We start from the raw sequence: 23,475 nt of genomic DNA, 5'->3' as shown, positions 1-23,475 counted from the left end.
GGGAAGGCCACCTACGAATCAGGAACAACCACATACACCTTTTCATGAGTAAGAAACACAATTTCATTACACTAAGCTACCAAGACTTTTGGGTGCATTTGTTGCCGAAGCTAGCGTTCCTCTAATTAATATAAAGAGCAAAAAATTAAAATCTCACATTTTACTAAGCTAAGCCTGAGATAACTGAAAAAGTATTGAAGCAATTGAACTGACCTAGAAATAATTACATTTTCTGCCATTAGGCAAAAATGGGACAATAAAAGAAAAATTAAATTAATTTATAGGAAAATGAAGAACGTTGGAATTTTGTTCTCCCTTGAGTTTGTGACTTGTAAAACTCATACCTGCTAGGTACTAAACATATTCTAATTTTGCTATTTCCAGTAAGGCTGCATATAGTTTTGATGTCCTGCAAGATACAGTTAATGGAAGAGAGAAATTAAGGTTGGTAAAAGCTAAGAATGCCATCATTAGGGAGTTCCCATTGTGGCGCAGCAGAAACAAATTTGACTGGGAACCGTGAGGTTGTGGGTTCCATCCCTGGCCTCGCTCAGTGGGTTAAGGATCCTGCGTTGCCATGAGTTGTGGTGTAGGTCACAGACGGGGCTTGGATCTGGCATTGCTGTGGATGTTGTGTAGGCCAGCAGCTACAGCTCTGATTTGACACCTAGCCTGGAAACCTCTGTATGCCATGGGTGTGGTCCTTAAAAAAGAAAAAAAGAAAAAAAAAAAAAAAAAAGAATGCCATCATTTTTTTCTTGAAAATTATAGTGTTTCTATTCCACACTCAGGAATCCTCTACAGGTTTAAAGTAAAACTTTTGGTTTGAGGGGTCATCTTGTCCCATTTCTTTAAAAAGATGTCAGTATTATTCCTGATCCCAATATGAAGAACTGCTTCTGTTTTTGAGAGGCACTCTTATGACCTAGTTGGGATAGCTGATAAAGTTCTTCTCTGGCCCAGCTCGAGGAGCCATGTACTTTTCATAGCTGATTCCAGCAAGACAACAGACAGAACTGTAAAAAAAAAAAAAAAAAAAAAAAAAAAAAAGAAAAAAGAAAAAGAAAAGCCTCTCTTCTAAATTAGCAAGATACTATTTTACTTAGTAGTTGCATAAATTTCAAGAGCTTAATTCAGTGTCCTCCATCATCGGAATCTTTTCAAAAGGACAGAGCTATGGACAACCTTATTTTGGGGTGATTATGAGGTAAAATGACCCCATGGTATAATAGTCTCTTTTTCATTCTGAGAAATGTATTTATGGCTTTCTCTTTGCATCCATTTGTGACAGTATAGTTATAAACCCATTGTTTCCCAAGTAACATTCTATTGCAACAGTGGAATAATTTTTTTCCATGGAAGACCCAGATATAAAATGAGAAACTTTTTCATTTTTTGGGAGATAAGTCAGCTTAGACTAAATGATCACATTTTAGGATTTTACTAAAACTATATACTAAGTGAGAATGCAAGTTGGAGAAGCAACCTCCTTTGCTTTAGAAAGAGAACCCCAGCTTTGTTGGAGGTAGCAATGGGTTTAGCTAAAAACACAATTATTCCAGACTCCCCCCAGGAGGGGCAGCATTTTTCACAGTTATGACCCATAAGATATAAGTCAAAGTCTCTAATGATCTTCTCGGAAAGCTCTTGGAGAAAGCTGATTCAGCTAGCACTTGCCTCTTGCACTTTCTGTCCTCTTGCCTGGAATGTAGTCAGGATGCTAAAGATGAGGCAGCCATTTTGAGACCACAAGGCAGCAAATCAGAGGATGAGAGCCACATAGTCAAGATCACTAAGCAGAAGGAAAAATGGGCTTAGATCCCTGAGGATTGTGGGTTTGCCAGGGCTGTAAAATCCTAACACTGTCACTTGATCTTAATGTCACCATGTCACTTGACTCAACTTTATGTCACTTAAGTAAAACTAAACCTCTATTTGGTTAACCTAGTGAAAGTTGTATTATCTCTTAGGGGATGCTAAACCTATACTAAGTTGATCTATTTAAGTTGCAAGGAAAACATTGAAAAAATTTACAAGAATAATTTCTAAACAAGTATTTCAGAAGCATTCATTACTTTGACACTTATTAAACTGATACATTCATAAATCATTTTTATGCATTCCTTCAAATGACCCCTCCAAGGAGTCTACTTGGCCATAGCATATGTACTCTCATATGAATGCATTTCACCCCTCCACTTATTCATTCAGCAAACATTTATTGAGGGTCCCGTAAGCATTGTGCTGTGGGCAGAGATGCAAAAATGAAAAACAAGTGCCTGGCTATAGAGGCTCGGTTTGGTTAAAAGTAATAAGACAAAGATCTTTTTTGAAACGTTCTATTTTCCAGTTTTTGCTTCCTATGGGTTATTTAATGTACACTAGCTCTCCAAGAGATGGGTAAGCCTAGCAGCACAATCAACATTAACAAAATAAAAGAATCTAAACCACCAACATGGTATCCATCAGTAAATGTTCAGCACACTATTTCATAATTTGAAAATTTAATTAAATGTCACACCAGAATGTTCATTATAGTTGTGAGAAATAATTGAAGAAACTTTCCCATTATGTTCCCTACAAAACTTGTTTTTCCAAAATCAAAAGACTGCTACAAGCATGTATTTAGTTCTATTCCACTTTGTTTTCTGTCATTTCTATGATAAAAAAAATTATTGTACATCAGGCCTTTACACCAGTATCAAAGGATAATTATTCACTGTGGCATGGTTAGCAGAATACCAGTGAGTACCAGGAAAACCACTTTCCACTTACCTCTTCATTTGGGTCACTTTTGGCACATCATTTAACTTCTTCCTACCTCTGTTTCCTTAGGGGTTAAATGATGGGGTAGAATTAAATTATTGTGTTGTTGTGTAGACCTAAAATTCTCTTATTTCCAGGCTCTATTCTCAGTGTGATGCATTAGTAGACAAATTTCCCAGCTAAGAGCAGCACATTACGATTATTTTTAAATGATGCATGGCTTCTCTGTTTCTGTTGCCTCGGGAATTATACATCTTAGCCCATACTCCATACAAAACCACAATTTTATATATAATTAAACAAAATAAAATCATGTTGTATTATTAATACCATCACTCTACTCAGGATCAGAATATAGGATTGGCTTTATTATTTCTAGCTTTTAAGGACCTAACTCGTATTGCACACATTTGAGATAATTGAATGAAAATTAGATGGGGAGTACATTGTTTAATTTGCTGTTTAAAAGTATCCTCCAGATATCCAGGAGTGATTCTAAGAGAGCTAATTTAAAAGCACACTGATCCTCTTGCCTCATCCTGAGAAACTGATTTTAGAATCTAAAAAAAGATTCATTATGTGCAAAATCTGAATGCTGAAATTCAGATCTTTTTAGTATAGACAATAGAAGTAATTAACACATCTGACAATTATCTGCAAGCTGCCACAGAGAAGTACCTGCTTCTCTTATTACTTTCCTGAAAAATATCTGAATCTGAAAGACCTTCAGCACAACCAGTTTAACCCACCGCATTCTGAATTTGACATAACAAGATTCTTAACACTATCATCTTGCTTGCAACAAAATGTTCAAGGGACATGAACACTCTTTACAAATCCTGTAGTTATCACCCTGCAAACCAACTCACAACTGCAAGAATTCCTCTATTACACACATAGTCCTCTATACTCACCACAATGAGTTAAAAGTAGACAAAAGCTCCGTGGCAGCCTTTGAGTCATTACTTTGCTTTACCAGTCCCTTCATTTGGGGTGTCATGGCACAGTCCTTTACAGACAACCATTCATTCTGTTAGGTTGCCTGCAAATACCCGAAAGAAGTGTCTTGCACTTGCTGCAAGATTTAGCTTTTATGCTGCAGGTCATTCTTCCCACAAAAAAGAGCGAGACCGGTTTGGTTTCTGAGCTATTCTTAACTCTCCTTCCAAAACATTTGAAAAGAGAAAGACAAGACTTCATGATTTCCATGCAAACTCCCAGCCTGCCCGCCTGCGTGCTGCTGCCAATACTCCTCACTCTTGCCGGTGATGACATTCAGCAAGCTCCCCAGTCCCGATGCTTCGTTATGTAAGGCTGTCTAGGTCAAGTGTAGGAGACACACTCCTGGCCTGTGAAAACTCATGGAACTGTTCCTTCAGATTAACACTTCAGAGGCTATGGAAGCTGGAGGAAGCTGAGCTTTTACTACATCTTCTGGGGGTAAATATTTTTGCATGCATCAGTGGTTTATATGGTATAGTCTTGGCAGATGCCTGTCAGCCATGCTGAGAGGTGCAGAGAGAAATTACTGAGATTTCAGTTCTGTCAACATGCTTGAATAAGTCTTCTAGCAATCCTGGCTCTAAGACACTTAGAGTAAATGGATCATAAATTTAGGATTTGCTTATCAAGCATCATCTCTAACCATCGAGGAATGCATGTGGATGTGACTGTTTAAACTGAAGGCAATCCATTTGCTCAGAGGTGTTGTAGGAGAGCATTATTAGATGGGGCTATTAGCTGTAAGAGATTTACTGCAGTTCTTGGCTGTTACATTGCCCTTGTCTGATTGCAAATTTGCTTCCATTGTAAATGAGCTATATGTTTTCCTGTATTGGGTCTTCTGTTGTGATTGTTTGTGATAATATGAGAATGAAGCCTGCATAGCCTGGTAGTTATGTGACTTCAACAAATAATAAATCCTGACTACTTATTCCAAGGTGAATGCTGCAGTAAAAGCGCCATTCAATACAAGCCCTGAATGGTGTTAGTTTAGCTGCATTGGTTCACACTGTGCTGTGTTTGAGGGGCTGGGAGGCATTGCCCCAGGTTTAGCATGAACAGTTATTCCCTCTATAAGCAAAAGTAGAAACGATATAGTGCCGATTCTGTGTTAGACCCTCACACAGCGTCATGGCATGGGAATTAGTTAAATAGGAAGCTCTTACTGAATGTTGCGGAAGAGCCTGGTAAGATTGCAGCAGGGGTGTGATATTGGCCAAAAAATTTTAATAAGATGTAACCAGAGACAAGGAGACAACAGATGGTACTTTAAAAGGATAGGTGTTTATTTTAAAAGTTGAAGGAGATGCAGCATATTTGAGAGGGTTTGGCTTCCTGTGTGCTCTTGGCAAGGAAAGTTCAGTGTCTTGTACAGGATGTCATGAGTTAGGGGGGAAAAAGGCTGTGTAAACTATCTTCATGATGTTAAAGAGGCTAAAGGAGAATGTTTACTATTCAGTCATTGGGTGTTTCTAAGTGAGGACTGACAGGAAGCAAGTTAACTGGAGCATCCTGGCTAGGTACCCAGGTAGTTTTTAAGTATCTGAAATTTGTTACATTCTTTTTACTAAATGAATGGAATGCAAATGAGTGTTACCCAAATGAATTTCTTTGAGGGTGCTTTTCACTCTGTTAACCATGATTTAAAAGTGTCACATTGATTATTTAAGATGGGAATATACTGCTTATCATCTTATGCTGTATTTAATTGATTAAACATGTACATGATTTCCCAAATAATTTAAAGAGACAGTTATGGTCCCTCAGGGCCTGATTTTATATTATTGATGTCCAATAGGCATTTTCCCCATAGACTTAGCTTGGCATAAGAGCCCCATCAGACCAGTTTTTACATAGTTGGGCATTTAGAATATTCCTCATAAACGTAATGATAAAAAGATAAAGCATACATATTTAGTTGTACTTACAATCTTTGAGTTTATCTATCTTTCAATAATGCTATCAGTACTCTAACTGCCTCTAAGTGATTTTCATTTAATATTGCTTCTGTTGACTATTGTGAAAAGAGATTCTTCTTTCTGGTAAAGAAGCCTAAAAGCTGTATTAATTTCTTCATTTCAAAAGTAAGGGATTTGAGTTAAATGAGGTCTAGAGTTAGTTTTAGTTCTGCCATCTGTGGATTATATTCTTCGAAATGTGAAATAGCACTATTTACTAATCTATGCTGAAGTATGTGTGTATGTTTTGGTGAGCTTATGTTTTCTAAACACCTGCAATATTAGGCCATTGAGTCCCTCTCAAATTTTAGGCCTGTGTTATCTCAAAGTGTTATCTCCTGATCAACAGCAGCAGTATCACCTGGGAACTTGCTAGGAATGCAGATCCTCAGGCCCAATGCCAGATTTCCTGAGTCAGAACCTCTGGGCTTGGGGTGGGGCAGTTTATCTTTTAACAAGCCCTCCAGGTGACTGGGCAATGTGCTTGAGGTTAAGAACCACTACGTGGGGCAGCATTTTGGTTAAATATAATGAAAAATCCTTTTCCTATGGTATATTTTACTAGGTACTCCTTATAATGTTGAATATATTTCAAAGATATGTTACATAATTACATTTTCTCTTTTCCTGGTGGCCCAGATTTCCCAGTGTAAGCAGTATTCTGTTTTAAAGATTTATGCCATTATTTATTACTTCTTAAGCCTAAACTTGTTCATAAGAAGCTTTATTTTCCAACAGCTCCATTTTTAGCTTTAAGAAGTGACAGAGTGTGATAGGAACAACACTAAAGGATCTATCTCTTCTCTTGGCTCGCTGTGTGACTTGGCATATGTCACTGACCCTGTCTGATGTTCAGGTCTTTATTCATAAAATGATAGGTTGGCCTAAGTTGGGGCTTCTCTGCTCAGCACAACGGATGTTTTCAGTCAGATTTTCTTTGCTATGTGGTTTGTCTTGTACATCATGTAATGTGGAAAACCATTCCTGGCCTCTGCCCACAAGGTGCCAGTAGCAACCCCTAGTTATGAGAAATCAAAAATATTCTCAGACATGAACATATCTCTCCTGAGGGCAAAACTGTCCCTCCCACCTTCTCTCATCCTAATCATCCCTTCCCATGTTTAACAACCGTTAACTCCTCTACATAAAGTTCTATTATACTGAATAATACAACAAATGTATTACTTCTTATTTTGGAAGCAGGGAAGTTAAAAACCACAAATAAATAAGTAGGTACCTTACTTGTGTAACACACCTCTAAGCTCTTCGTCCCCTTAAAGATCTAGGCATAATTTGCTTAAATACCTACCAACTTCACAGTCTATGGAAGTCTAAAACCCTTCTGCAACTTCTCAGGGACTTAAAATCTTTTCTTCCCCTGTATTTCCTGGAGTCCTGGCTCCATGTACACTCATAACTCTAAAAAAGTGACCCAGATTTCATCTGTCACTTGCTTCCACCGGAGATTTATATATACCAATCACCTTTTTGGCTTTAATAGATTTCACGAAGGATTTGGGCTCTTCTCGTCATTCTCTTTCCTTTCTCCACAATCTCTGCTCCTCATCTTCTCCCTGCAAGATGTTCTGAGAGCTCCAAATTCTTCTCTTTCTAGTATGCATGGTAGTCCAGGTTTCCACAACTCTTATATCCAGACATAAATGCCCAAACTCATCAAATAGTTTAGAAGGTCAGGGGCCTTCAGTGTAGGACTCTTCCCCTTCATGGGGAAGTCAAGGCCATATTCTATAATCATGAAACCACTAAGTCATTGGGCTAGAATTGATACTGAACTTAAGTTCATTTACATGTCTTTATTTTTTTATTTTTATTTTTTTGTCTTTTTGCCTTTTCTAGGGCCATTCCTGCAGCAAATGGAGGTTCCCAGGCTAGGAGGTCCAATCAGAGCTGTAGCCGCAGTCCTACACCAGAATCACAGCAACACGGGATCCAAGCCGTATCTGTGACCTACACCACAGGTCATGGCAACACTGGATCCTTAACCCACTGAGTGAGACCAGGGATCAAACCCACAACCTCAAGGTTCCTAGTCAGATTCGTTAACCACTGAGCCACAACGGGAGCTCCCCATTTATATGTCTTTAGAAGTCATACTGAGTGCTAGCTCTTGGCCCATAAAATTACACATTTGCCTGCTAGAGTTTCAGAATTTTAAATTACCTCTGCCCATGAATTATTAGCTCCAACAGTTCAGCAATTTAGTCTAGAAATTTTCTGGAGCTTATATTCATCATAGAAATAGATAAGCATCACACACACATTTTCCCCAAGTGTTAGAAATCCTTTTTAGTAAAATGTACTACAAATTCAAATTGTGTTATTCTAAGATATATGTGAATTAAAGACCATCTAAAGTGAAGGTATTAAAAAATTTATGGAGGGAGTTCCTGTCGTGGCGCAGTGGTTAACAAATCCGACTAGGAACCATGAGGTTGCGGGTTCGATCCCTGCCCTTGCTCAGTGGATCCTGCGTTGCTGTGAGCTGTGGTGTAGGTTGCAGACGCGGCTTGGATCCCACGTTGCTGTGGCTCTGGCGTAGGCCGGTGGCTACAGCTCCGATTCAACCCCTAGCCTGGGAACCTCCATATGCCGCGGGAGTGGCCCAAGAAATAGCTAAAAAGACAAAAAAAAAAAAAAAAAAAAAAAAGTTTGGGGTTACTATATTTTGATTATTCAAAATAGTAATAGCTTATATTTGAATGATTATGTGTATATTTCCAAGTAATTTTATATTTCCAAGTAAATTTATAGACATTATGTGTATATTTCCAAGTAATTTTGTAGCCTTTCTGAGACCCCTTTACTGTTATCATTGTATAGATAAGAAAATAAAAGCTCAGTATTTCCAGATGACAAAACTACTTCTCTTTTTTACTATTCTGCAAGGCAAGACCCCAGAGTGTCTTGGTGAGTATAATTTCCAAGTGTTTTTTGATAAAGATCTATTGCAAAAATCTGCCTGCTCCAAAGGCATTCAGGGAGTATAGGGACTGAGATGTATTACCAGTTATTTGCTTTGGTTTCTGGGATTAATACATTTTCTCCAACTTATCATACATTCATTTGTATAATATGCTGAATTAATTGTACTGTATATGTATTACTAAAGTGCTTCTGGAATGCTTTTAACACACCATTTATTATACTAGTCATAGTCACACATATTAAGTCACTTAATGCTCTCAAAATCTCTAAGAGGGTAGGAATACTCCCCCTCTTGATAGATGACATTGAATTCAATTTAACTACACCTGAGCTTTAGCAGAGTTACTGGATGGACCCTGCTATCCAGTCTGTCTTCACCAGAGAAAGAGCTATAGCAACTGATCATCTCATTACAGCTATGCCCCAGCACATGGCACAGCATTCATACTGAGACTCAGTGAATGTTTGTTGAATGAATGTTGAATAATCATCATTGCTATGTAATTCCTTTTTTATTTTGGACTTTATTCACTCAGGTCAATTAAATTGCAACTTGTGGGAGTTCCTGTCATGGATCAGAGGTTAAGGAACCCTACTAGCATCCATGAGGATGGAGGTTTGATACCTGGCCTTGCTCAGTGGATTAAAGATCCAGCATTGGTGTAGGTTACAGCCGCAGCTCAGATCCAGTATTGCTGTGGCTGTGGCATAGGCCCGCAGCTGCAATTCCTATTCGACCCCTAGCCTGGGAACCTCCATGTGTCCTAGGTGTGGCCCTAAAAAGACAAAAAAAAAAAAAAATTGCAACTTGCAGGTGAGATCTAGGAGGAAAAATCAAATTACAAAAAGAAGAGGAGGTTTATTTGTGGCTACATTTGGAACTCTTTGCTATTCCCAGTCATTCATTGTTACTTTGTTTAACCTGAGCAAAAATTTTTAGGTTTGATATACAGTTTCCTAGACTTACAACATGAAAAATTACTCCCAGCATCAAATATAAATTCTTCTTTTAGATAACTAGTTTCCCAACACCAGGATCACACAGTCATTTCCAGCTTTATTTGATCTTAAATTAAGAAGAACTTAAAAGATCTTTTATTTCATTTTAGAATATTATTAAGGGGAAAAATTATTGAATAATAGATGATAAGGTAAATGCATATTAAATACAATGAATTTAAATGAACTAGTAGTATACGTGAATTCCATTTTTTTCCAAAGCTATGACTCAGCCGAAATCAGAGTCTTCTGTTAAGAGAGGAAGTGCTCAATCTATAGCCTACCATAGCAGAGTTAGGTGTGTAAATATTTTGTCAAACAGTCCCCTTCCTTATCACAGGTTAGCTCTGTGACAACAGGCAATTTATTTAACCTCTCTGAAAATCCCTTCAGCTGCCAGGTAAGAATGATACTATCCCCTTGTCAGACTTCAAGAAAGATAATGTACATCAAGTGGTTTATTACAGTGCTTTCACATATTAAACGTGTTCAGAAAATAATAGTTTATAATACTGTTTGGCAATAGACACTCGCAGATATATCAAGCTGTCTCAGGGAGTCCTTCTAGTAACTTCTGAGCAACAAGGGCATTTATGTTAATATCAGGATCTGAGACTCAAAAGATGCTGGAGTCAAGGACCAATGTTCAAAGAACTGGAGCATCAGAATTGGAGATTAGGAAGGACAAGGCTATCCAAGGATGGACCATTGGCTGGACCCTCTCACCCTGCCCAGGAATCACCTGGGGATCTTGTTAAATACAAACTCTGCTGTAACATGGAGGAGTGGAGCCCAGAACTCTGCATTTCTAAATGCTCCCAAGAGATGTCCAGGCTACAGGTCTACCACCACACTTTGAGAAGCAAGTCCTAAAAGCTTAGAGACTCTCATGTTTTGTTTTTGTTTTTTTTTTTTGTGGTTTGTGTCTTCACAAATATCAAACAGAGCCAGAAAGCGCTTGTTTTTAGAAAACCAGCTGAGACAAAACACCTTGCTAATATGATGTTTGCAACACAAAGCTTTTACCAAAGCAATCTAATAGGCAAGTGTTCATGATCAGCACTTCTGCTTTTTTAGCCTTTCCATGTTTAACAGATGTAAACTTCCAGAAACTAAAGTATTGTCAGATTGAGGCAAGCTTCTCCCCTCCACTCCTCATTTGTTTAGTTTATTTGTTGACTTAGTGAGAGGGTTTCCAAACATAGATACATTCTTTCACATTCTAAAGATAAAAGAATCTAAAAGGAGAGAGAAGGAGGAACAGCCATCTGCCACAAGCTGCTCCGCCTTCAACATGTTTGCCGAAATCTAGGCTATAGATCTACCATCAACCTACAGACTAGCTTGGGTTGACCACCTGGAGAAATGACTTTCTTCTACTGTGTCCTATGTTAGTGTAATGTGAGGTAATCCAGCCCACTGAGGAGCAGCTGTGTCACCTCCCACTTGTTTACCCCAAGGACTTATCACCAGGATTTGAATAATGGGATATTGCAGAGAGTTTATATAAAACAAAGCAGCACCAGGATTTGAATAATGAGATAATGCAGAGAGTTTTATGTAAAACAAAGCAGTTTGAATTTATGGTAAGATTAAGTACTTTAGAAACAGAATGTGGGTTTCAAAACCACACGTTATCATCTCCTGATGGTGACCTTGGCCAAAGTACTCAACTGTTCTTGGTTTCCTCATTTATAAAATTATGATAATAATAATAGTATCTATTTCATGAGATTGCTGTGAGGGTTCAAGATTCTGGCATATGTTAATTGTTCTTCTTAAATCTTTGAATTGATTTGAAAATACTAATATTTGAATATCAACATATTTACTTCCGAGTACCTACCCATATACTAGGCACTGCGCTAAGGGTTAGAATATTAAACAGAATCACTTGCCCTAAAGATTTTATTCTTTTCGGGAAAATAATTTCAATTCATTTGTTTGTTTTTTAAGCAAAGAGAAAGAAGTTGCTTTTAGAGATAAGACAGGACATGTTGTTCTTTTCCCCACTTCCCACCAGCCCTTCACATCTGGTAGAATTTGCAAGTCATCCTTGCTGTGCTTTCAAAAGAATGGAAGTTTTAATCTGGAGGGTGTGAATGAAGTAAGTTCAAGGGACCAAAATAAGATGATGAGGCCCAGGGACATGCTACAGTGGGGAGGACAACATGTGCACACAGAGAAAACAGCATTTTCAGAGCCCAGCAAGCTGCAGCCATGTTATAGGGACTGCCCTGGTGGAGCTGCAGAATGCAAGGTCCAGAGGAGGGAATGGCGAGAGTGGTAAATTGTCAGGAGAACAAGGGATGAGTCCAGGGAAAGACCCTCAACCCCCAAAGGCTACTTTCCATGGTTAGAAGGAATCTGGGAGCCCTTGTCTTCTGGATTCTTTGGGGTTTAGCCCAGTGGGGAAGGCATTCTTAGGAAGTTGGAGGATCTCCCCATCACACCCCACCTTGTAGTCCAGGTGGCTACGTTATCCTCTGGTAAACCTTCTGCTGAGGTCACCATAGCTCTAGCTCTCCCTGGGATCTGGAGCTGCTGCTCCCTCCTTGCCCTTTGAGACCTAGGGATGGCACTGGCTCTCTCACTTGCCAATTCCTGGAGGCTTCCTCAACCATCTGAACCTACTTAGAAAGTAGTTTTTCCATTAAATCATTGTCATTCAACCCCTTTTGAGTGTAGCCTCAATTTCCTGCAGGATCCTGACTAAATCGAGGTGCAATTTTAAAGCAGTAGATGTTTCATGGAAGGGTAGTTCTGCTGTAACACCCTAGAGAGGAGACTGGCCAGAGGAAAATATGGGCAAAGGTACTGCTGTCTTATGGGTCAGCAACTATTTTGTATGGTACGATAAATGGTTTTCTGAGTTTCATCATTGCTGAAGTCATGAAAAGATCCACATTCTGTATTTGCTTAGTTGCAGGAAGAGTTAAGGGGAGCAGAAATGTAAATGTAAATGACCATTTACAGAAGTGTAAATGGTCACATCCCATATATGTTACCTAAAGAGGTACAGACCCTGAATAAGCAGGGAAGGAGCCTCTGCCCTTTTTTCTTTTTTTTTTGCTTATTCAGCTTGTTCTTCCCCACAGAGAGGAGGAATACAGGTTACTTTGCTATGAAAACAGTCATAATGTAAAAGACTTTCAAAGAGACTGAGTAGAATGAGGAAACAAGTGTATTAATCTTTGTATTTCCTTATGTACCAAGTGCCATGGAAAACATTGAGACAAAGTGGTTATGCCATTTTAGCATCCTATAATGAGTAGATGAATCTGTTTGCCTTTCATCTGCCTCTGGACACCAAGAGATAGCGTCCGCATGTAGGCATAGGAGTACAGCTGCCCAACATCTCTTTCCCCACTTGAGATCCAAGGGATCCCAGATATGGGTAAGACCTTCCAGTGCTCTGCTATCCATCGTGAATGGGGTTGATCCCAGAAGTAGTAACTCAGTTCATGGGCTACAATATTTCCGAGGTATTCTAGAATGACTAGGCCCAATATAGTTATCCTCTGGCCTTTTGTATGCCTTCTCCGCCATCACTCACCAACCTATTCTGGAGTTTGGGAGCTCCCCTTGTAGCTCAGTGGGTTAAGAACACGACATAGTTTCCATGAGGATATAGGTTTGATCCCTGGTCTCACTCAGTGGGTTAACGGTCCAGCATTGCCACAAGCTGCAGTATAGGTTGCAGATGTGGCTTGGATCTGGTGTTGCTGTGCCTGTGATGTAGGCCTGCAGCTGCAGCTCTGATTTGATCCCTAGCCAGAAATTCCATGTGCTACCGGTGCGGACCTGAAAAAAACAAAACAAAACAACATGAAAAAATAAACAAAAATGGAGTTTGAAGCCCTGAAGTGAGCCCTGAAGTTTTGTATGTCTTCTCCTCCCTCCCTTTGGGAAAAGCAAGAATTCTTTTCCCAAGGAAAGGGAGGAGAAGAAATGTAATCGTAGGTAATTTGTGTGTGAGTTTTTTTTTTTTTTTTTTTTTTTTTTTTTTTTGTCTTTTGTCGTTGTTGCTATCTCTTGGGCCGCTTCTGTGGCATATGGAGGTTCCCAGGCTAGGGGTTGAATCGGAGCTGTATCCACCCGCCTACGCCAGAACCACAGCAACGTGGGATCCGAGCCGCGTCTGCAACCTTCACCACAGCTCACGGCAACGCCGGATCGTTAACCCACTGAGCAAGGGCAGGGACCGAACCCGCGACCTCATGGTTCCTAGTCGGATTCGTTAACCACTGCGCCACGACGGGAACTCCCCTGTGTGTGAGTTTTTGAATGGATTTCTGAATACCAGAACTACTTAGGAATGTGTGAAGTGTTCATCTCCCAGAGAAACATGGAAGCACCTAATCCCAATGACATGAGCACCTTGGGATAGCTTTGCTATGTTCTTGGCAAAATCAGTGGCTTTCTGCCCTTGAACATGAAAGGAAAAAGATGTTGGTAAGAATTCTTTAGGGGAACAGGAACTTCATGTTTGCTTATGCTAAGTTACGGCAAAGTTCAGTTTTATTCTGTAAATAAAGAGTTGTCTTCGTAAATATCAGCTATTTCCTTTAGTTTAAAGAAAGTCCTCTTTATAAAAAAAAACTGAATTAAACCTCTTCAATAAATAAGTGATAATGGTTGATTTAAAGATATATTAAAGTGGAAGACTGGTGTTTTGGTTCCTATAAGTAACCAAGCATATTTTTCTTAGCATTAGCATTAACTGACTCATCTTTGCAAAGGAGGATATTATTGCACAAAGTAGATCAGGCAAAAACCAAGCATAATGTTTAATTGACTTAAGAGGATGAGAAAGAGCACATGTAAACACAGAATAAAACCCAGCACAGTATCTTAATTTTTTATAACTGTTCATGCATCTTCTTTATTTGCATTGATGTTTCTTTCCTTTCTTTATCCTCCTGTGGCAGTAAGTTTGGGCATGATACTTCAAATATTGTGATATACTTTGATCTTATTTCAAGATCCAAAGCTTTATGAAGCCTTTATATAGAGAGAAAAAGAAGCATAAAATTCAGACGTGTGAAATATTACATTTTGTTTTCCTTCATGAAAGATAACTTCAATATCTGTATGGTATATCGGCCTAAAGAAACAGACTGTATTTTTAGATTACGTTTTGGCTTTTCAAAGAAATTATACAACTTCAAGATCATTTGCTTTCCGGATATTTCCTGGGGGCTCTTTTGGGGTCTGTATTTCTGAAAGCTGCCATCATTACATTCTGAGTCCCTGATATTCATGCCCTTGAACTTGAACAATTTGTGGTTAATATTTAAGATGAGTAGGTGGAGCTAGATGTGAAGTGAAGGACGGTCACTTTTTTTTATCCTTTGCTAAAACCAAGATTGGTTAGTCCATCACCTTCTTAAACAGTAACTGCACTCAGATACTCCATCACATCCATCTCTCTGTCAAAACATGAGTGAAAATCAATTGTGGCGTATCTAGAAATACTCCACTCACTTCCATTTTGCGTCTTATGTGCTGATGCACCTACTCAATATTAATTTCCTTCATAGTTAGTCTGTGGAAAAAATCTGAATGGACTTTTGTGGGATAGAACTAGCTAGGTGACCTTGGACAAGTCACAACACTTCTCTTGACATCCTTTCTCGTATCTAAAATAAAAACCCTTGTCCAGGTGATCTCTAAGAACTTTCCAGCTCACACTGCCTCAATGATTATCATCTCTGTAGAGTAATGGTAAAGATTTTTGTCAGCTGGCATTCCTTTTGTGAGGTTTAAAATATTTTATCCTACTGTAAATTGTAGTGGAATTTCATTTTGGAATTTTGATTCATCAGTGGTCAGCAGATACCCTCAGTTCATCTTCAGAAAATAATTTTCATTCAACTACACTCACCGAGATATGTTTGGGAAATAAAATGGTAAATAAGACAGAGTTCTTGCTCTCAAAAAGATTATGGGGTAGGGCCAGACAATGAGGAGGTGCATAGGTAAAAGAGGAGCGGGATGAGGCCAGAGAAGAGGAAGTCTCTAAGCAGAAGGAACAAAGCAAAGTATTGCAGGTATGTAGGCTCCTGGCTTATTTAAGGAAAGGCAAAGAGTTTGTTGTTATGAAAAATGACATTGAGGTTGTCCTCAGTAAATATTGATAGCATATTCTTACACTTTAGCTGAGGAAAAAAGACCAAAAATAAATCAGGCCCCTAAATAATACAGGATTTAAAATTGACATTTATTGCAATACTAGAGTGATTTTTAAAAATTGGGATAGAATTGGCATATAATGCTGTACCAGTTTTAGGTGTACAGCACAATTATTTGGTATATATGTATATACTGTGAAATGAGAGAGTAGTTTTTAAAAGTGTTGCTTGGATGGTTGTATAATGGAGGAAGAGTAATATCATAAGAAATAAGAGGTAGTTTTGTAATCTAATATCCCTCTTGAACTGGTATGGCAATGCTGACCTCATCAGATGCTTTACATTTATATACTTAATTCCCCTTTGAGAAATCAGGCTTGTGCATTACTTTGTCTTGTCCACAGAACCTGTTTATTTGGTATAGGAATACCATTATTTCCTTTGGTGCCTATGTAACTGAAAGGAAACTTCAGTGAATCCCCAACAAGCAGTAACTGCAACCCTGGAAATGATCATCTGTGGATTTATGATTTAATTCTGGCTTTCATTGCTTTGGATGGAATAGCAGGGAAGGCATGAAGAATTTGGTGATCTGGGGGAATCTGACAGTCTCTATTATAATCCCCTCCCTCTCTTTCTCACTTTAAAATACAGCACTGTGGTGAGGTAAGAAAACCCCTTACCATTCTTTCTCCTCTATACCAGAAGGAGAGTCATGAGTAATTTTAATGATTTTTTTTAGAAACTTTGTGTGCCCACAAATCCATTGATGCCATAGACACCTGAGAAACATCTTAGAATAAGATTAGTTAGAAAAACAATTATAGAAGGAAAAAAAAGTTACAGAAGCTTAATATATTGTAGGTGATTTTTTAAAAAATGTCAATCTGTGAGTGGGACATCACAAACCTATATAGTTTTGATTCAGTAAATTCAAGTAGGAGGCCCTCAAATATTTGATATCATGTTTTTTGGTGGGACGTATGGACGTTACCACAGTTTTAAGTGGTTACCTTCTAGTACCTACAAAATATTCTGAAACCAAAAGGCCAATTTTGTGCCATTAAGAAAACTTTAAACTTGCTGAAAAACTAGTTGTCTCAGTTCTAAAAGAGAGTTCTTAATTGTAGTTTCTTTCTTTCTTTATCTGGTAGTCAGTAAGTTCTACATTCACTTCTGGCTCATTTTCAAAAGATACATAAACCTGAAAAGTAAAGGTAAGTGTTCATTATTTTCTACTAGGAAATGATTTCTATTTCTAAAGTAATGGCTGCTAAAGTTACCATGTTAGTGAATGCTTGGGAGAGAGCAAGGGATTGGTAGTATATCTGCAGAGTGCTGTATGTTCAAAAAAAAAAAAAAAAAAGGAAATTCATACCTATAAAAGCAAAGCCTTGGAGTGGAAAATTATGTGTCCCATGGGATCACTTTAGTACTGCGCTTTAGCTGAGTTCCATTTTTCAGTCACAAGGGGCAAAGCCAGGATTTGAAGCCAGGTAATGACACAGTGATCCTATGGCTTTAGAATCATAAAGTCTGGGTTCAAATTCTGACCCTCGTATTTTCTATCCATGTCGGAATTGCTCACTCCATCAGAAGGCCTGTCAACACTCACAGCCACAGTGGCATCACCACTATAACCTCCAGGACACCATCCCAATGTCAGACCACTACCCAGGTTTAACTCCAGACACCAGCATTTCAATCCCTTTCCTTCAAGAAGGAACCCCGCACAGGGAGCCTAGGTTTCCAAATAAATTACAGGAGAATCTAGATATATTTTCAGCCTTAAAACTTGGATGTCACTTATAACTCCGAGCAAAGGAATCCAGAATTCAAATCATGATTTGACCAATACCTTGGGAAATTTTGGGCCTAAAATCAAGGGTGGTCCCTTTCTCCCTGCCAGGCTTCAAGTTAACTAAGAGTTAATTAATTCTTTTTATAAGACAGCTAATAAAAAGTTTCAGAATTCCAAGAGCTGGACATTAGGCAGAATGTTTTGAAAACAAATTCCCTTTCTTTTCTATTCAAGAAAATATTAAATAATACTCAGATGTTAATCACACTGATTCTTCAGCCTTCTTCTGATGCTGAGCTCTCTCCTTGAACTCTGTTAGAGTTCTAATTGCAGCAGTTTCTCCGGGCTGTCTCAGAACTGACAGGCGAAAAGATGAGTCCTGGCTTTTTCCACCTGAGTGACTCCTCTTCCTCTTTAACACCCAAGATTTACGGACTGTGATGATGTCATTACAATATTCCCTTTCTTTGTTGGGCATTGAGCAGTGAATGGCTGTCACCAGTACCCTACAAAGCTCTACCAAAGGAACAATCCCATACTCTTCAAAGAGAACTCTTCAAAGACTAAAGGACATCTTATGCTTTCATTCTCTTTGCCTTGTTAGGAACTCTCACCTAGGAAAGGCACAGCCCAAGCTTATCAGCCAGCTTGGTAAGTCCATGTATTCACAGGTTGAAGAAATATTGTCATGTAGGAAATAGCTAGTACGTTCTTTCTGCCTTCTAAGATGAGATTACCAAGGATCTCCTAGAATAGCTAACTTAGGGAAGAAAAGGGGGAGGGGGGGAATTACCCTCTAATTCTTTGAATCTAGAAACATAACAGTGGGAGAGAGAAAATGATAGCTCAATAAATTAACTTCTACTCAAATAAAATGGAGGACTGTTTCCATAGGGAGTTTAGAATCTGGGAGGCTAATAAGATAAGTAAATAAAACTCTCAGCACAGAGCCATGAGGGACAAGGACAATAGTTTTATAAGGTAACACAGAAAGATTTGTTTCAATTTATCTTTTGCCAACTTTTAAAATTTTTATTTTATTTTTTGTCTTTTTAGGGCTGCACCTGTGGCATATGGAGTTTCCCAGGCTAAGGGTCAAATCAGAGCTGCAGCTAACAGCCTACACTACAGCCACAGCAATGCCAGATCTGAGCTGTGTCTGTGACCTACACTGCAGCTCATGGCAATGCTGGATCCTTAACCCACTGAGTGGGGCCAGGGATCAAACCCGCGTCCTCATGGATATGAGTTGGGTTCGTTACAGCTGAGCCACAAAGGGAACTCCTTGCCAACTTTTATAAATGTGTGATCTTAAGTGTATACCATACTAATTTAATAAAAATCTCATATTTTGCTTTTATGCCAGGCCTAATATAAGGAATATATAAAATGACCAATGTTGTAAAACTTGTTCAGCTCTGACAAATGAAATGTCTTGTGTGTAGAATGACAAGCTATTCATTAAACATCCTCATTGTACAATGGGTGGGATGTTGGCCTTTTTTTTTTTTTTTTTTTCAGAGTCTCAGAACAGCCATTTATTCTCTTACACCCAATGCTTTCAAAACTAAACAAATAACTGTATTCTGCAAAATAAAACACGAAATTGTTCAGTAATTAACAAAAGAGATTCTACCTACTGAGAAAACAAGAATAACATTAAAGAAAAAAGAACACGTGACCTAAAACATTGGTAGAATTTTCCATGTACAGATGGAAGGAAAGTCTGTCAAGTAAAGATGGTCAATAAAGACACAGAGGTAGAAGGGTGATGTATGCTTTGAAAACAGGAAGGCTGTCCATTTACCTGATGTGTCAGAGTAAATAAACTCCAGTAGTAAAGAGATTCGGGTCTGGTTTGTTCACTGATGTAACATCTGTATTTGAAATAGTGCCTGGTTTCTAGCAGGGGCTTGAAGACATGAATGAAGGAAGTGTCAGATTCCCAGTCTTGAGGGCTCTCCAGGACTAGGGTATTTGGATTCCTATAGTGACTGAACTGATCAGGACTCCACAGAGGAACAGAAGCCAAGCTCAGCCAACCAACAATGGAGTTTATTTGTGACTACCATAAAACCCCAAATTAGGAGAGCATCTCACTTTGGGGAAAGACCAGAACCAGAAACAGGAAGTTGTTTGGAGTTTTCTGGCTCTGTTTCTGGAAAAAAAGTTTTTATTTTTAAAATGTTTTATTGTTGTATAATTTTAAAAAGTTATTTTCCCTTTATGGTTATTACAAAATATTGGCTATGTTCCCCGTGGTATATAATATATCCTTGAGCTTATCTTATACCCAATAGTTTGCACCTCCCGCTACCCCACCTCTGAGCTGTCCCTCCTTACCCCTCACTGGGAACCACTAGTGTGCCACTAGTGTGTTCTCCATATCTGTGAGTCTGCTTCTTTTATGCTATTTTCACTAGTTTGTTGTATCTTTTTAGATTCCTCACATAAGCAGTATCATATAGTATTTACCTTTCTCTGTCTGACTGGTTTCACTTAGCATAATGCCCTCCAAGTCCATCAATGTTGCTGCAAATGGAGAAATTTCATTCTTTTTATTGTTGAGTAGTAGTCCTGTGTGATGTGTGTGTGTGTGTGTGTGTGTGTGTGTGTGTGTGTGTGTGTACCACAGCTTCTTTATCCATTCATCTGTTGATGGACACTTAGTCTGCTTCCATTTCTTGGCTATTGTAAATAGTGCCACTATGAACACTTGGGTGCAGGTATCTTTTTGAATTAGTGTGTTTTTTTTTTTTTCTTTTTCATATATACCCTGAATCATACGGTAGTTCTATTTTTTTGAGGAACCTCTCTCTTTATTGTTTTCCACAGTGGCTGCATCAATTTATATTCCCACCAATAGTATACAAGGGTTCCCTTTCCTCCACATCCTTGCCAACATTTGTTATGATTCTGGCTCTGTCTTTTGTCACTGCTTCCTCTTCCACAACTGCATGATTCCCTTCTCTCAGCACCCTGTCCCCCTTGGTCTGAGTCTGCACTGTGAGAGAAGGCTGACCCCCATAGCTGCCAGAATTGCAGGTAGCACCCTCCCTTATCCTGGTCCCCTTGAGCCAGAAGCACAGGTTCATCTCCGAGGATTGGGGAAGAAGAGCTGTTGAGAGGACTTTTGACAACAGGCACTCAGAAAGCTGATTTCTGTAATGAGCAATTAGAAGGCATTAAAGCTTGTGGTCAGGGTGTTCTTACTTTCTCTAAACCGTAAAGACTATTTGTATGTAAACCAGTAGTCTAAAATTAAAAAAAAAAAAAAATTCTGCCTGTTCACATACTTTCCATTTCCTCTTCATCTCTAACATCCTGGTAATTATTTACCAAACATTGGTGACCTGTCTCCCTCTAGCTCCTTTCAGCACTGCTCAGACTCTGCCAGAGACTGAAGAACACTGTTTCTCAGACACTGAATAAATTTAATTAATATGTTCATGCTACCTTGGTTCATTATCGTGAAAGTATAGGATTTTTGAGCTGTAGCAGAAAATGATCTTACATAGTTTCTTTCTTTTATAGATATAATGGTCACATGAGCAATTTATAAATAAGGGTTAGTAAAAGTTTTACAAAGACAGAAATACATATTTCATTCATGTGATTCCAGAACATGAAAAGAAAGGAGCATTTCTGAGTATGTTGTAAAGAACAAATGGACTTTGGGAAAAAGAGCCTTAGTTTTCTCACTTTGAAAGTTATGGGTGGCCTTGAATAAACCCCAATAAGCTTCCGAAGGCCCTCAGTTTTCCCAACTGTACTATGGGGAGAATCATAATAATATTAACAGTATCTATTGTGGTGTCCTATAATAAACCCCAATAAGCTTCCGAAGGCCCTCAGTTTTCCCAACTGTACTATGGGGAGAATCATAATAATATTAACAGTATCTATTGTGCTGTCCTATAATAAGGAAGAGAACAATTAAATATTGAAAGTGATATTTTAATAAATGGTAAAGCACATGCAAGATAATTTTCAGCAATAAGTGGGTTAGATGGAAGACGATCAGGATGAAATATTTACTGAAAATTATGTCAAATGACTAATCTACACATAGTTAATTGTGAGCTTATGTATGACCAAATGCTAAAGACTATTTCCATTTTATAACACAAAAAATGTACTCTCATTTCCTGGAGTTATAAATAGCTTAGCATGAATTTTCCATTGTCTTAGGAAAACCTGATATACATGGCTTTCATAATTCTATGAATAGGTAATACTTAGTTGGAGTCAAAATATGTATTTGCTTACTAAAACATATTATTACAACTAAACTTTAGGTCGTGTCTATAAAGTAGGGAAACATATTTCAGTAAAAGATAGAACCACAGACGTTTAAAGTGGGAAGATAATCTTATTTAACCTCTAGCGACAGATAAAGATGGGAAGTGTAAGTTTTCATAAGAGTTGAGTGACTTGCTCAAAGGCACATGCTCATTTGTGTTGAGCTTGAAGTAAAACTCATATCTTCTCACTCTGAGCTGTTCACTATAATACAGAATCAACTATTAAACTACAATACTAAAAATGAGAAAAATTTCAACTAGATCTCCAATGGAAAATCATCCAGCTGTAAAAGAGTTACCCAGTTTTCTTCTTGTGGAACAAAAAATGACACCTAAAGCTTTATTCACAAATTCCATAATTTGTGAAGATAACAATAATTCATAGTAGGAATAAAGCAACAATTTTTAACAAAAAATGCAAAAACAACACTAAAGTTATTTTCTATCCTTGAAAATAGCTATATTTAATTTTAAACTTTTTAATCTTTGAGTCATTAGATGTTTGATATGATAGAGCAATTAGGAATAAAGGGGAAACGGGAAGCAACAGTGAGAGAGCCAAAAAGAAGAGTGAAATGAAGAGGCTGAGGAGAGAGAAGAGAGGTTGAGAAAGAACACAGAAAGCTGCTGATGAGAAAATTTGGCCACTAGATGGCGATGTAATGCAAGGTGCTACCTCGAAATTTTTTTTTTTTTTTTTTTTTTTTTTTTTTAAACAAGCTATTTGCTGATTTGTATTAGGTACCATAGAGTGAGACGAGGATGAAGCCGAGAGGATACTGCAGCGGTCTGGGGTGCATGTGTGTATGTATGCGCGCGTGTGTGTTTGTGTATGTGTGTCCTGCCCCAGTGAGGCTGCAGCCCTTGTAAATACTTGGTCCCCTTTTTCAAGAAGGAATCTCAACAATTGCAACTGAAGGCACGTTGTTATCATCCGGTTTTTGGGAGATGCTGTTCCTCACTGCAGATGGGTAATTTTCCCTTTTATCAGGTAAGCTATCTGATTGTTTTGTTGCAATCTTAGGCATATTCATACCAGTTATTCTTTGGGAGGAAAAAAAGAGCCCGTGGAAATACAGTTTGGGCAGAGCAGGAAGTCCATTTTTGTATGTGAATTCGGACCGACGGGTCCCCCTCCTCCCTCTCTTCTCCTCCCCTTCTCCTCCGTTTCCCCTCCCCCTTCCTCTCTGATCCGTTCACGAACTGAAATGAGGTTTGTTTTGCAGTTCAGCATTTTGATACTAGATGGGATTCTTTGACCCGAAAGAGCTTGGAACCTGGCCAGTTCTTGCCTTTGCTTGCCTCCATCCTGTTCAAGGTCCCCTTTTGAAGCCCCCTCCTTCACTGGTGCTTTAGAACTGGACTAGCTTAGCTGTGAATAGAGGTCATAGTGTTCCTAAAGATGGAGCAAAAATTAGATCTCAGTGTTAACCCCACAGGAAGAAAGAAGGCAGCGGGACGGCTGCTGGAGCCTAGCACTGCAGGGGTTTGAGCCTCCTCAGCAGAGGCTGGGCTTTTGAGGAGAAATGCCTCATGCCTTGGGCAAGAGGGGAACAATGATTTAT

The 23,475-nt window shown here is 38.6% G+C and overlaps 1 protein-coding gene and 1 long non-coding RNA gene across 6 annotated transcripts in view; one reads left to right on the top strand and one right to left on the bottom strand.

The window, feature by feature from the left end:
* LOC110257170 overlaps window positions 1-4,036 on the bottom strand; it is a 53,476-nt gene extending 49,440 nt beyond the window's left edge. The window contains exon 1 of the long non-coding RNA XR_002339416.1: window positions 3,681-4,036. This is a non-coding gene — a long non-coding RNA (uncharacterized LOC110257170). The remainder of the gene's footprint in view (window positions 1-3,680) is intronic.
* SCN1A (sodium voltage-gated channel alpha subunit 1) overlaps window positions 3,997-23,475 on the top strand; it is a 166,850-nt gene continuing 147,371 nt past the window's right edge. For 3 of the 5 annotated variants that reach the window (XM_021076172.1, XM_021076169.1, XM_021076174.1), the window contains exon 1: window positions 3,997-4,206. The gene's annotated coding sequence lies outside the window, so the exon portion shown is untranslated. Of the gene's footprint in view, window positions 4,207-22,632; window positions 22,902-23,475 lie in introns of those variants that run through there. The other 2 variants (XM_021076173.1, XM_021076170.1) reach the window with 1 other exon arrangement.

This window comes from Sus scrofa, chromosome 15 (assembly GCF_000003025.6).
Source record: "Sus scrofa isolate TJ Tabasco breed Duroc chromosome 15, Sscrofa11.1, whole genome shotgun sequence".
NCBI classification, from domain to species: domain Eukaryota; kingdom Metazoa; phylum Chordata; class Mammalia; order Artiodactyla; family Suidae; genus Sus; species Sus scrofa.
The sequence above is the reverse complement of the archived record's forward strand: the minus strand, read 5'-3'. Positions and strand labels throughout refer to the sequence as shown.